Here is a 12,899-nt window from a genome sequence, read left to right as displayed (position 1 = left end):
ATCCTAACCAAGAGATTCATTGGTACCGTTTAACAGGAAAACTAAAATGTAGGAGAGTAGTTACCTTAAAAAAATACCACTTATCTAATTCTCTGACATTATGGAAAGTAGAGAAGACTAGAAAAGCATAAAATAAACACCCTATTACATTATGTAGTGCTGTTTTCCAGTAAAACTGTACCTATTGCTAAATTTCATTCCTAGCACTAGTACACAGAATTGTAATAAATTATAAGAAATGTAGCATCACAAAGGACTCAGTCACTATTTTAAATGTTTGAAGAAAGGCTGTGTTAAAAAGGCACTTTCACAAAATTTTTATTAAGAAAGGGTTCTGTTCCTTTCAAAGATTTTCCTAGGATGGAGACCTTTTGAGAACCACACTCATAGTAATCAGACTGAATAAAAAATTGCAAAAATAAAAAAGAGCCAGCCAGAAACTCCAGCCTGCAGGGGCAGAAGCAGCCAAAGCTGGGGATGCTGCACTGGGGGAAGAGGGTAAAATGGGGCCCAGCTGAGCCCATCCCTCCCCGCAATAACCCTCTGAACACAGAACTGTGCAGAAGAGACACCCCCTCACACGCAACTCTTGGAGGCACTAGGACCCAGGTGTAGCTTCCCCACCTCCCTCTTATGTGGGCTTGGGAGAAAACTGCAGAGAAGAGCCAGTCAGAAACCCCAGCCAGTAGAAGCAGAAGCAGCCAACACAGGGACCTTGGGACATTCAGAGAACTTTCCACAAGTTTGACTCGACTTTCTCTGCCCTGTGCTGATTGACTGTTTGCTGCAACCTTCCCCTCCCTCTCAGTCTCAGCTCTTCACTGCCCTCCTACGCTGAAGAAACCATCGGCAGGGGCGCTCGCGAGAGGTGGGTGCCACCCCATCATCAAGAACTAAGAAGCAGCAACTCACATCCGACCAGAAGAGGGGCGCTCACAAGAGGTGGGTGCTGCCCCGTTCCAAACTCAGATTGCAGACACTGAATTGGCCAAAGGGACCACTCACAAGAGGCAGGTGCCAACCCCGTTACACCACTCCTTTCATGGACAGTAGGGACATGCAATAAGTAGCTAAAGGCTCAAAGGGGGGGGCCTTCTTAGCACTGAGAGAAAGAGATTCACGTTCCATTGGGGTGGAACCTTCTAAGCAAGCAGGAAAGTCCTTATTGAGCCTTTCCATAATCTATTGGTTAGAGTGTGGAAAATCAAGTAGTCCTGAGTAGTTGGGATGGTATGTACTGATTGCAGATAAGTGCATTCGTAAGGAGCTGGTGGACAGACCCTATGTCTTTAAAGATAGGATACAGTTAAGATGACCAAAATATCTGTAAGTCTCTGATAGGATGCCACTTTGTTGCACCCAGGATGAGAAGGGTTTCCATTTATACTCCTGGGAGGATTCTGCGTGACTGTGCACCTGAAGAAAAAGCCTCCTCCCCCCCCAGAATTTCTATGCTTCCATGCAGAAAACGGCAGGGGAGCAAAGGGAAGCCATGTGGGGATAACCATGAGTGCCGTTTTTTTGGGGGGGACTGCCCCCTTCCAAACAGAGGTGAGGCATGGGGGGGGCTACATGGGGTTACTTGCCCCCCCCCAAATTTCTGCAAGCACAGAGCTGCCCAGCCTTCCTTTTTTTGGTGCAACAGTGAGTGCCCTCAGTGGGGCTGGGTAAGAGTGGGTGGGGAAATGAGGGAAGGAATGGTGAGGGGGTGGGGGAAGAGGCAGTGGGGAAGGAAGGGGGTTGAATAGGGCAGGGAGAGGGGAATGTGGGAGTGAGGGGAGAGGATGGAGAAGAAAAGGGGATAGGGGAATCGCAGGAGCTTAGAATGTGGCATCCCCTCAGCTGGGACTCCCACGTTAAGCAGGTCCATCGAACCCTCACCCTGACAAGTCCTACCCTCCCGACAAGACCCACCCACAGCCCCACTGATCCCCAGACAGCTGCACCTGGACCCCCCCCCCCATCAAGCTCCACTCCCCCAGCACCCGGACTCCCCCACTGAACCCCCCGCCAAGCCCCATCTCCCGACACCCAGACCCTCCCCCGCTGAGCCCCAACCACGTTCACCTGGATCCCCTGCAGAGTCCATTGCCCCTGCACCCAGAACCCCAAAATGAGCCTCTGTGCATCCAGATCTCCCACTGAGCCGCCCGCACCCAGATTTCCCCACACAGAAACCTCTCGCCCCACACCTGGATACCCCACACACTAAGCCCCTCCACACTTGCATCCTGAGGGGTGAGCCTGCCCACCCACACCTGGGGCACCTGGCGCAGAGGGGCAGGGTCCAGGGGTGTTTCTGGGGCAGGCCCGGCCCTTGCACTATGTCAGGGTCAGGTACAGCCTCACTGCCAAGTCCCTGTACAAGGGAAGCTGGGGGCTTCCGGGTGATCTCCCAGCTCAGTGCAGCCTGTTGTCTGTGCTCCCCACTGCCATGCTGGAGCCACATTTATTTACTGACAAATAAAATTTGCAGAATTTTGTAGAATTTTTTATTTTTTGGTGCAGAATTCCCTCAGGAGTGCATTTAGCTAGGTAGCATTTCTTTGTGGAGTCCTTTCTGCTATTAGAGAGGATCTCTCATACAGCTGAGGAGCATGAATGTTCTAGAGATGATACCATCCAAATATGAGGTGGAGCAGTCATGGATTGTGGTGTCTGATCTTGCCATTGCACTGGGTCAGGAGCTTGGGGTATGTTGGGAGGATAATCGGTGGGCAAGATGAGACACACAAGAGGTTGGGGAACCAGAACTATCTAGGCCAGAAGGGGGCAATCAAGATGACCCTGGCTCTGTCCTGTTGGATCTTGTGTAGGACTCACGGCAGGAGCAGCGGTGGAGGGAAGGCATAATTGAACTGGTCTGACCAGGAAAGTAGCAAAGCATCACCTGGGGAGTGATGACCTAGGGCCCTTCTGGACCAATTTGTGGTATATCTGCTGTTTGTCTGAGAAGTGACTGTGGTTGGAGTTCCCCATAGAGCAGTGGTGGGCAACCTGCAGCCCGTCAGGGTAATCCACTGGCGGGCCACCAGACCCACTGGCCAGGAATGGCGAACCGCAGCCACTGGGAGCTGCAGGCGGCCGTGCAAATGTAAACAAACAGTCTGGCAGCCCATGTGCAGCCCCCAGGTTGCCCACCACTGCCACAGAGTGAAAATGTTGTGAAGTTCCCACTCATGGTTCAGTGTAAAGTGTCTGCTGAGGAAGTCAGAGAGCACATTCAGCTTTCTTGGAAGGTAAGCGGGTCATAGTGTGATGTGATTGCTTATGCACCAATTCCAGTGGTGGATTGCTTCTGCACGCAGGGAGGCCGATCTCACTCCCCCTTGCTTGCTGAGGTAGAAGACAGTCATAGAGTTGTCGACATTATAAGGACACAGTGAGAGTGGATGAAGGGGAGAAAGTATTCTCACACCCTCCGTACTGTTTATAATTCCAGGATGTTGATCTGCATCCTGGATTTTCAAGGTACACTAGCCCCTCGAGCTGTGTGGCTGTTCATATAGGCTCCCCAAACTAGCAGGGATGTGTCCATAATTATGGTTCTCTCTGGAGAAGAGAGGAGAAAAGGGACCTCCACATATACGTAATGGGGATGTGTCCACCATAGGAGGGGGGACAGTAGCTTGGTCGGGACTGTCACAAGGTTCATGGAATGGCAGCTCAGGGAGTATCATGACTGTAGCCAAGTTTGCAGGTACTAAAGGTGGAGTCTTGTGAACAGGGTGATGTAAGTGCACAAAGCCATGTGGCCGAATAGGGAAAGATATGTTTTGACCAGTACCTGAGAGCTCCTTGTGATGAGACCTAGGAAATCGCTGCTGATAGTGTGGAACCTGTCTGTGGGCAGGTATGCCCTTGGGGTGACAGAGTTCAAGACTGCCCTGATAAAGTCTAGAGTCGGGGGGGGGCCAGATTTGTGTGTGTTTATACTGATTCCCAGTGAAGAAAGGAGATGGAGCACCATAGAGGTTGATACATAGGCTTCCTGCTGAGATTTGGCAGCAAGGAGCTAATTAACAAGGAATGAAAAGACAGGGCGGCCATGAAGTCTGACATGAGCCGCTATGACTGAAAATACATTGGTAAAAACTCTGGTGGGGCTGCTGCATCGAAGGGCAGTACTCTATATTGAACATGGTCACAGCCTAGCTTAAATCCAAGAAAGTGTCTGTATGTGGGGAAAATATCTATGTGCCACCTCATTGTTTTTGTGGATACAGACTAACACGGCTATGCCTCTGATACTATCTACGTGAAACTAAGTGTCCTTCATATCAAGAGCCATGAACCACATGCCCTTTTCTAGAGATGAAATTATTGCTGCCAACATGACCATGCAAAATCTAAATTGCAAATGAAGCAGTTGAGATGGCAACTGTTTTGTAGCGTGAAGCCAAAGCTGAGGACACTAATGGTCCCAACCCAGACCATGCAGCATTGAGAAGGAACTGGAGGCAGTCAGTCCACCCTGCCCTTTATCACCTCGGTCAGAGGCACAAGGTGAACCAGGACAGATGCATGGACCAATGGACACTACTTTCAAACTCTCCAGCTTCATAACGCATGGTGTGCATGCATAATCCACAGTGGCATACAGTAAGGACCATCATTCAAAGAAGAAATTATGGATACTCTCTGATATGTTCTGGAGACTAAACAGACAAATATGCCAAAACCCCTATTTAAAGGGGAAAGAAACTATGGTGGCAGATGCCCTGTCCAGGAAGGAAGGCTCTGACCTGCTGCCTATGGATCAATCAGCGACTAACCTTCCTGCAGCTTTTTAGGAAAGAGAGGTCTGACCATAAGAGCATCTGAGTGCCAGAGGGCAAGGAGTTCACTGGTATCAGTTAATGAGTTTCAGCTGGCCTGACCAACTCCGTGTACCCCAACTCACTATAGTTATCTGTATCTAAAAGATGTCATGTAATGTGACATTGGAAAACCAATAACTCACTAATCATTAATATTCTTGCATGATGCATGTGCATGCCATATATTAAGAGTTATGGATAAATGCTGTACTGATGACTAAAAAGTATTTAAGCCAGGCATGTTGGGGGAGTTGGTAAATAGGTCTGCCCGAGACAAAGAAATGTGTATTTGCTTCTCTGAGCAGTCCCGTCGTCACAATGACACAATGAAGGTCTTATTTATATACCAGGTAAACAAAGCCATGCAGGGGAGGAAACAGCTTCCAGCAGGGAAGAGAAACTTTACCTGGGCTATAAAGACCAGGGGTCTGAACCTCAGGTGATAAGTAATTTAATCAATTGAGGGTATACAATATTGCAGTATATGCAGTTTATCAAGTGAGGTATTTTATGAAAGCCTATAACACACTGGTGATCAACAGCACTGTGAACTGTATGTATTAACACTACATAAGGAATTATCGATACTTATTTATATTATACTTTACAGTCTGTGACCAAAGAGGAAAAAGGTCTCTCCCAGAAGGAGACATCACAGCTATCTACTTGTATCGAAGAAACTGAGCAAGATGTGATGAAAAACAACGGAAGCCCTATTTACATAAAAATCAGGAGGGTAGGAACAAGGGAAGAACAGCATGTGGTCATCCTGCCTCCTAGAACCAGGTCACTGAATTTAGGAAGATATAAACAAGAAGAGACACCATTTTGGCATCCATCACTAGATAAACACATGGGGCCAGAACTTGTGTAAGCTGAGAAAGATCGGTCCTTCAACCAAGAAGGGCTGAAGTCTCCGGGTCTGAATATAAGTGAGAAACCTACTTAGGCAAAGACACAGGAAGACAAGGGAAGGCAGCATCTTGTACTTCTATGGAAGATCCTGACTGAGGGAAAATCAGCCATGGCTGGGAAGAAGGAAGAATGGTGAAGTATGGTTCAACCATCTTGAACAAAACCTGTACCTTGGTAGATCAAGTTTTAGCCCTTTAGGTGCATGCTTTTACTTTTATTTGCTTATAATCATCTCGACTTTTATTTCTTTTACTTGGCATCACTTAACCTATGTCATATTGTTAATAAATTTGTTTTATTTTTACTATAAACCAGCTCAGTGGTGTGCTTGAAGGGAATGGGGTATCTACCCCAGTTCAGTTAATAAGCTGTAATGCACTTTTGTCTCTATGAAGGAGCAACAAACCTATTTCTCTGAATAGTTCAGGTGAGGACTGGGCATTTCAGGGCACATTGTTTTAGGGAGATTCAGGACTGGGAGTGTGTTGGGGTCACCGTGCTGATTGTAACCAGGGCTGGAGGAAGCCAGAGTGGGGCTGCAGACAGGCTGCTGGGGTCAGAGCTGCTGAACCAGAGCTGTCTAGCACAAAGACACTCAAGATGTGGCCTGCACGTTTGTAATCTGGCTGTGAGAATGTCCCAGGCTGAGAACTACAGCAGCAGGGCACCCAAAATACCTCAATTTAACTGACAATCAATTAATTCACTGTAAAAGATAACAGTGTAGACACACCCTCTTTCACTCTGTGCCTGATTCTCATTTACACTAAAGTACCTTTACACTACTCTAGCAGCATGAAGAGGCCCTAAAGTGGAAGTAAGTGTAATTTATACCCACTTTAAAGTCCTTTTACAATGTCAGACAAAGGCCTATTTGCATTGCTCTAAGTGAGATCAAAGCCTTCTGCCTTTTTTGTTCTCTATTCACACATGCTATATTTAAAAATCATGTTACCCTTCAGTGCCTTGCACTGTCATGAGCTCACTTCATATTTCTGTAACATTAAGATAACAAACTTCACTATATGGAAATTTTAATGCCCCTGAACGCTTTGCCATTTTGTATATAATTTGTACTCTTCTGCAGCAAAATCAGCAATTACATACCATATAATGACAAGATTACATAATTAGCTTTGCCTTTTATATTTAGCGTATGAGCTAAACAGCATATTGTGTACTAAATATTCTCAGCTTTATCTGGTAACTTCAAATATAATCACCTAAGTAGTGTATACAGTATGTACATATTGTTTAAGATGGCATTTACCCTGTAACAACACAGCTGTTATATGGTTATTTCCTGACTTGTAAAATAAAACACTTAAATCTGATTTAATCTGAGGGAATTGACTAGTCTATTTATTTACTTAGTGAATTAGGGTATTTATAAAAAGATTGGGTGGGAACCTTTAATAATTTATTAAACTCCAAATAGACAAAACACCTTACTTTTACGATCATATTAAGTTCCCAAAACCAGCACACCAGATTGTGGATTCAGTAGTAGTGCTAAATGAGGCTTCATATGAACAACTTCCCCTTTTGTGATTATTCTCCTGAAAGCAAACATTTACACCCAACTAGCATGCTTATTTGCCAGGAAAACTTGTTTTTGTTTGTAATTATTTTCCCAAAGAAAAATTGGTTCTCATCTGATGGTAACCTTTAAAACATGTTGATATGCAACTAAATATAGCCTTTACATTACACTTGGTGCGGGGTTGTTGGTGTTTTTTTGTTGTTGTTGTTTTTCCCCACCTCTCTTTTGGCTAACTAGAAGGATATACTTTTATTTAAGCAATTATTCTGCTTATCTTACACTTATTCAGATTCTTAAATTTTACATATGTTAAAAATAGTGAATGGTACATTTCTTATTTACTATATGATGAATTTTTTACTTGCAATTTGTATCAAGCTGTATTTGGATGGAAATCCAATTAAAATGTATAAAACCAACATTTTAATTTTTTAATCATCATTACATAAAACTACCTTACATGTGAATACATAAGAAAAATTTATCAAAGCACGTTTTGCATTTAAAACAAACTGTCTTACTAAAGAAAGAAAGTATTAACCTTAGCTAGTGACCTGATTGTTTCTGGTCACCATGTGCTTCAAGATTTCAGATGTAACAGAACCCATCCGCTCTCAAATTTTAGTCACAGACTGGAAAAGGGAAAACAAGATTTCTTGCTTTTTCCCCATTTGTTTCTTCACTTTGAATGAACTAGTCATTGAACTGAAATGAAGAAAATATTCTCTCTGCACCTGCAGAAAAGGTTACTACTGTCAAAAGCTGGTTTAGTGCTTATCTAGTGACTTCCACCAGTTCAGTGGTTTAACTTTCTTTAAAACTCGGTAGCAAGCATGTACTGCTTAATACTAGTTTTAATATTTTAATAGCTAAGTTTAAGCCTCAGCATATGTGTCCATTTAAAATTTTATATTTTAAATAGATTTTTTAGAAAGTAAATCCTGTTTAATCTAAATTTAAAATCTGATTTACTTTTTAAGTCATCGACTTTTATCCTCCCTTTTACCTTCTTTCTAAACTATTCCAGATTCCCAGCATTCATCTCCGTGGCCCTAGTACATTCAGCAATTCACTTAGGATTTTTTTTTTAAGTGAGCAAGTACTTATAGATACAACTTGTATCTATCTAATCTTCAAGCTGCCATGAAAGGTGCATCTAAAGTTGATATATTCTCTACCTACCTTACTAACAATACTTTTATTCATCTAATGCATTATAATTAGTAGATTATAGAATGTACTTTTCACTGCAGAGTGGAAGAATGAGAAGTTCTGGGAAGCTCTCACTGTGACACTGACAACAGGCTTGATCTCGCTATCAGAAGCAAAGGTTTTATTCTTTTTCCACTCAGCATAGACAGCAAGCAAATGTACTGTAACAGCATCACATTTTGCGGGTGGGGTAAAATTTAGATGCAAGGCATAAGGAGGATTTAGCTGTGCACCTCCCATTGTGCAGTTAAATCCTCCACTTGCATATGTGGGCATCCATGACAATTGTTGGCCTCCTTTAGAACAGTACCTTCAAAATAGGTCACAAAAAAGATAAAAATGACTTGCACTTGGTGCTGCATGTATACAGAAATCAATTATGAATCCAACTGAGATAGGTTGTAAGTCAGTCAATCATCACAGCAAGTGGATCAAGTAAGTGTCCTGGAGAACTACTCAATGCCTTCCCGCACAGAAATATATATCACCTAGTTAGATGAGAGGTATTTAAGTGCTGACCACAATATAAATGCAATTTAATTAATTGGATTTTTATTATATACATGCCTTATAGTGCATGATACAAAAGCTAAAACAATCATATTCATGACCAAAAGTTACTTCTCAGATATACAGACCTAGAGCGAGATATCAAATTGGGATAGCGCCATTGAAGCCAGAATTAACATTTGATTAACATCCTGCCCCATAGGCTTAAAATCAGCAAATACTATTTAAAAAAGAAGAAGCAGCAGCAGCTCCCAAGCTGACATTTTGATCAGTAACTTGCAGAGGCTGAAGACTTAATGGGAACTATGCCAATTTATGCCATCTGAAAATCTGGCTTCCTTTTCAGAGAGCTTTTCTAACAAACTCTTTTTATAAAGGGGTTTTAGTTCAACTGTAAAATCTCAACCTCTAATCAAGTTACTGAACAAAATGTCAGCTTGGGAGATATTTTTAAAAAAATATATCAAGAAATATTTTTTGCCAAGTTAAAGCTGAAAGAGGGGGCAAGAAAGGTAAGGGTCTGAGACACTTATATCTAGAATATGATGTTTATGTAACAGAGGCTATGCCTACACAGCAATATAAGCCTAGGGTTAGTGGGACTCAAGTCAGCTCACCCGTATCAGGAGACCCTGGGCTTGAGCATCTACATTGCATTTTAACTCTAGGTTGAACATTTTCTGGCCCCTGTTCAAACCTAGGGCTCTGGCACCCACACTGCAGTGCACAAATCCGAGTCAAAGTAACCATATCCCAGAGATCCTAGCGCCTCCCCCAATGTCGACACTCTAGCTCTAGGAACATGATGCACTGTGTGAAAACTCTACTGCCCACCCTGTTTCCTAACTGTGGTGGTGCTATTGATGGGACTTGTGACCCGAAGGTGCACGAGTACATAAACTGCACAATTAGTTTTTTTGATGGCTATCACAATAGAATGACTGCAGTTTGAGAAGGCATTATATTGAATTACCATCTAAATCTGAAAATTGAGCTCTCCAGCTCTAGGCTGAGTTACATGAGCAGGAAAATGCCTGTGTGCACCAGTTATGAGGGTAAATAGGGCATCAGTATCCAGGGCTGTCAAACTACCAACATGAAACTTTTCAATTCTTAATTTTTAAAAAGATATGCTCAATGAGTGTGTTTTGTGTTTTATTTATTACTGTCTGTTTTGAAGTTTGACATAAAATGTAGGTTTCAGAAGAAAGGCACGTTCACCTGGCTGCTGTCGGTTGCGAAGCAGTGAAATGCAACCCCTGGGGATCCCTTATTCCCATCCCTACTGCCCACCGGGAGGCAGAGAGAAGGGATTTTCAGGAGGCTGCGTGGCAGTTTTGGGGCTGGCTCCCACTCACTGCCATCACAGTGCACACTGCCCTAGCTCCCCTGCATAAGCAGCCCCAGGGAGAACTGGGGGCCTGGAGGCAAGGGCAAGCAAGCAGAGCAGGGACCAAGCGGCTGCCCTGCAGGGAGGGGGAGCAGCCCTGCCAGGGGAAAGATGACCCCAACATCCTGGCAGCCGGGAGCCACCTCCTGTCTGTCAGCTTTTCTCCCTGCTCCGGATAAGCTCCATACAGCAGTGAGGAGGAGCCAGAGCCACTGCCGCCACTGTCGTGGGAGGAGGAAGGGGGAGCATGCTCAGCCAGACAATAATGGTGCTTCCGGTGCGCTGTGCTGTCTGCCTGCAGCACTGCTCCTCTGCCGCCAGGAACTGTGGAATACAGTCAGAGGATCTACAGGACCTGAGTCAAGCTGGGGCCACAGGTACACAGGAAATCAATAGGGCTCAGACCCTAGGTGCCAGCTTAACACAGGCTTGGACCCTCCAACCTGTAGGGTCCTGGGACCCTGCATTCAAGCCCTTGGTTAGCACATTTGCAGTGTGGACGCAAGAGGGGCTTGGCTTGAGCCTGGGCTCAAACCTGGGCTTAAACTGCTGTGCAGACATACTCAAGTCTGATTTTCATTCAGTTGGCTTTTGTATATTGGGGGGGGAGAAGTAACCAAGTGGTATCTTGTGCAATACCTATAATATTCCTTATGAAACACATTTACCACTGAGCACTGACTAAATAAATTTTAAAATATATGCACTATTTTAACTCCCAAAAGATTACCAAAGCAATCTGAAATAGATTTAACATTTTTCATCCCATGATTACACAGCGGACAAAGATTTCATTTGCCGTTAGGTATGCAATGGTGTGGCATGGCAACTCCTAAAAACTCCTGTAATTGACATTTCTACAGAGTCTGAGACTTGCTCTTTAGGCAGAGGGAAAGGAATCCTAAAGAAACTGAGTAGAGGGGCGTGCTATTAATGCCTAAACTTCACCAAACATTGTGGTCTCCAGGGAAACAGTTCAGGCTACCTTATCTTTGGAAGAGAAGTCTTTCAACAAGGTCTATATCAGAACATCCTGCCTACATTTATAGCCACATATTTCAAAGAGTAAGATTCAGCCTTGGTTACCTAGTTGAATTTCCAGGTGTCCCGTCAACCTCTCGCAACCAGTACAGAAGCCATTTGAACTACAACGTCAAATTCGTTTTAGGGTAGCATTAATATTCTCATGCATCATTGCAGCGATGGAGTGTTCTTTGGGAAGTAAGCCAGTACACTAAAAGCAACACTGGGCGGAAACACTCCTTGTGATCAATTACAATACATATATTTTTAATTGTACCAATATAACTTGCAATGGTTACAAAAACTTCACCATCCCACACACATATACAGACCCACAAACAGTTCCAGTGTACAGACTGAAATAAACATTGCATAAAACCCAATGAGCGTTACTGGCAGAATACTATTATAGAAGCCTCCTAATCTCTAACCATTCCAAAGAACAATTTTAATGTTGATTTAGACACAGTTTACATAGCACAGAAAGACCATGCACAGGACTGAATAGCTTCTGCTTCTCTGCTACTTTTTCTGCTAACATCTGGCTTTGGAGGGCAGGGGGAATGATGTAGATAATGCTTTCAGTCTTTATAGAGGATCATCTCCTTATCTTTATACTGGAATTTCATAGCCACTTGCCACTCATTCCAGGCCAGACCTACAGTGAAGTTTTCAATGTGGCCTTATCTTTTCAGGGGCAAACTTCCCCACTCAGACTTTGTCTACACTAGCAATTGAATGACAAAACTTTTGTCTTTCAGAGCTCTTAAAAAAACACCCCCCAAAGAAAGAAAAGTTTTGCCAACAAGCGCCGGTGTGAACAGCGCTTTGTCAGCAGGAGCGCTCTCCTGCTGACAAAGCTAACCCCACTCATTGGGGGTGGAAGTTTTTTGTCGGCAGGAGAACCAACAAATAGTGGCTATAATGCACGACTTTTAGCGGCACAGCCATAGCAACACAGGCATGTGGCTAAAAGCTGTGTAGTGTAGACATAGGCTAAGTCACTTCTCAAAAAGAATTTCAGGGATATAATAGCAGGGTTTTCACAGGATGGAATTCAGGTGCACTGGTATGGTAGATGGAGCACTGGAGACGGGTGCTGCTCCAACATCTTAGTTCAAAAATCATTCCAATTAGTCCCCCATTTTCATAAACACCATATTTTAAAACAAAAGCAATTTCTATTCTCTATCCCCTGATATTACACTAATAAATATAACTGGTTTATTTTTTTAATATGATGTACAATTTGGTATTGGTTACCACAGCTACACAGAATTTAAGAGCTATGCTAAATTACCAAATTTCAGATTGTAAACAGTAAACATTACTCCCTAATACAAACAGCAATTTTTGCAACAAATCACAAATTTTTATTAGAACATAAGAACGGCCACACTGGGTCAGACCAATGGTCCATCTAGCCCAGTATTCTGCCTTCCAACAGTGGCCAATGCCATATGTTTCAAAGGGATTGAACAGAACA

At 43.7% G+C, this 12,899-nt stretch overlaps 1 protein-coding gene across 11 annotated transcripts in view; it reads right to left on the bottom strand.

The window, feature by feature from the left end:
• EEA1 (early endosome antigen 1) overlaps window positions 1-12,899 on the bottom strand; it is a 138,601-nt gene that overhangs the window by 97,090 nt on the left and 28,612 nt on the right. The window lies entirely within an intron of this gene.

The sequence above is a fragment of the Chelonia mydas genome, chromosome 1, assembly GCF_015237465.2.
Source record: "Chelonia mydas isolate rCheMyd1 chromosome 1, rCheMyd1.pri.v2, whole genome shotgun sequence".
Taxonomy (NCBI): domain Eukaryota; kingdom Metazoa; phylum Chordata; order Testudines; family Cheloniidae; genus Chelonia; species Chelonia mydas.
The sequence above is the reverse complement of the archived record's forward strand: the minus strand, read 5'-3'. Positions and strand labels throughout refer to the sequence as shown.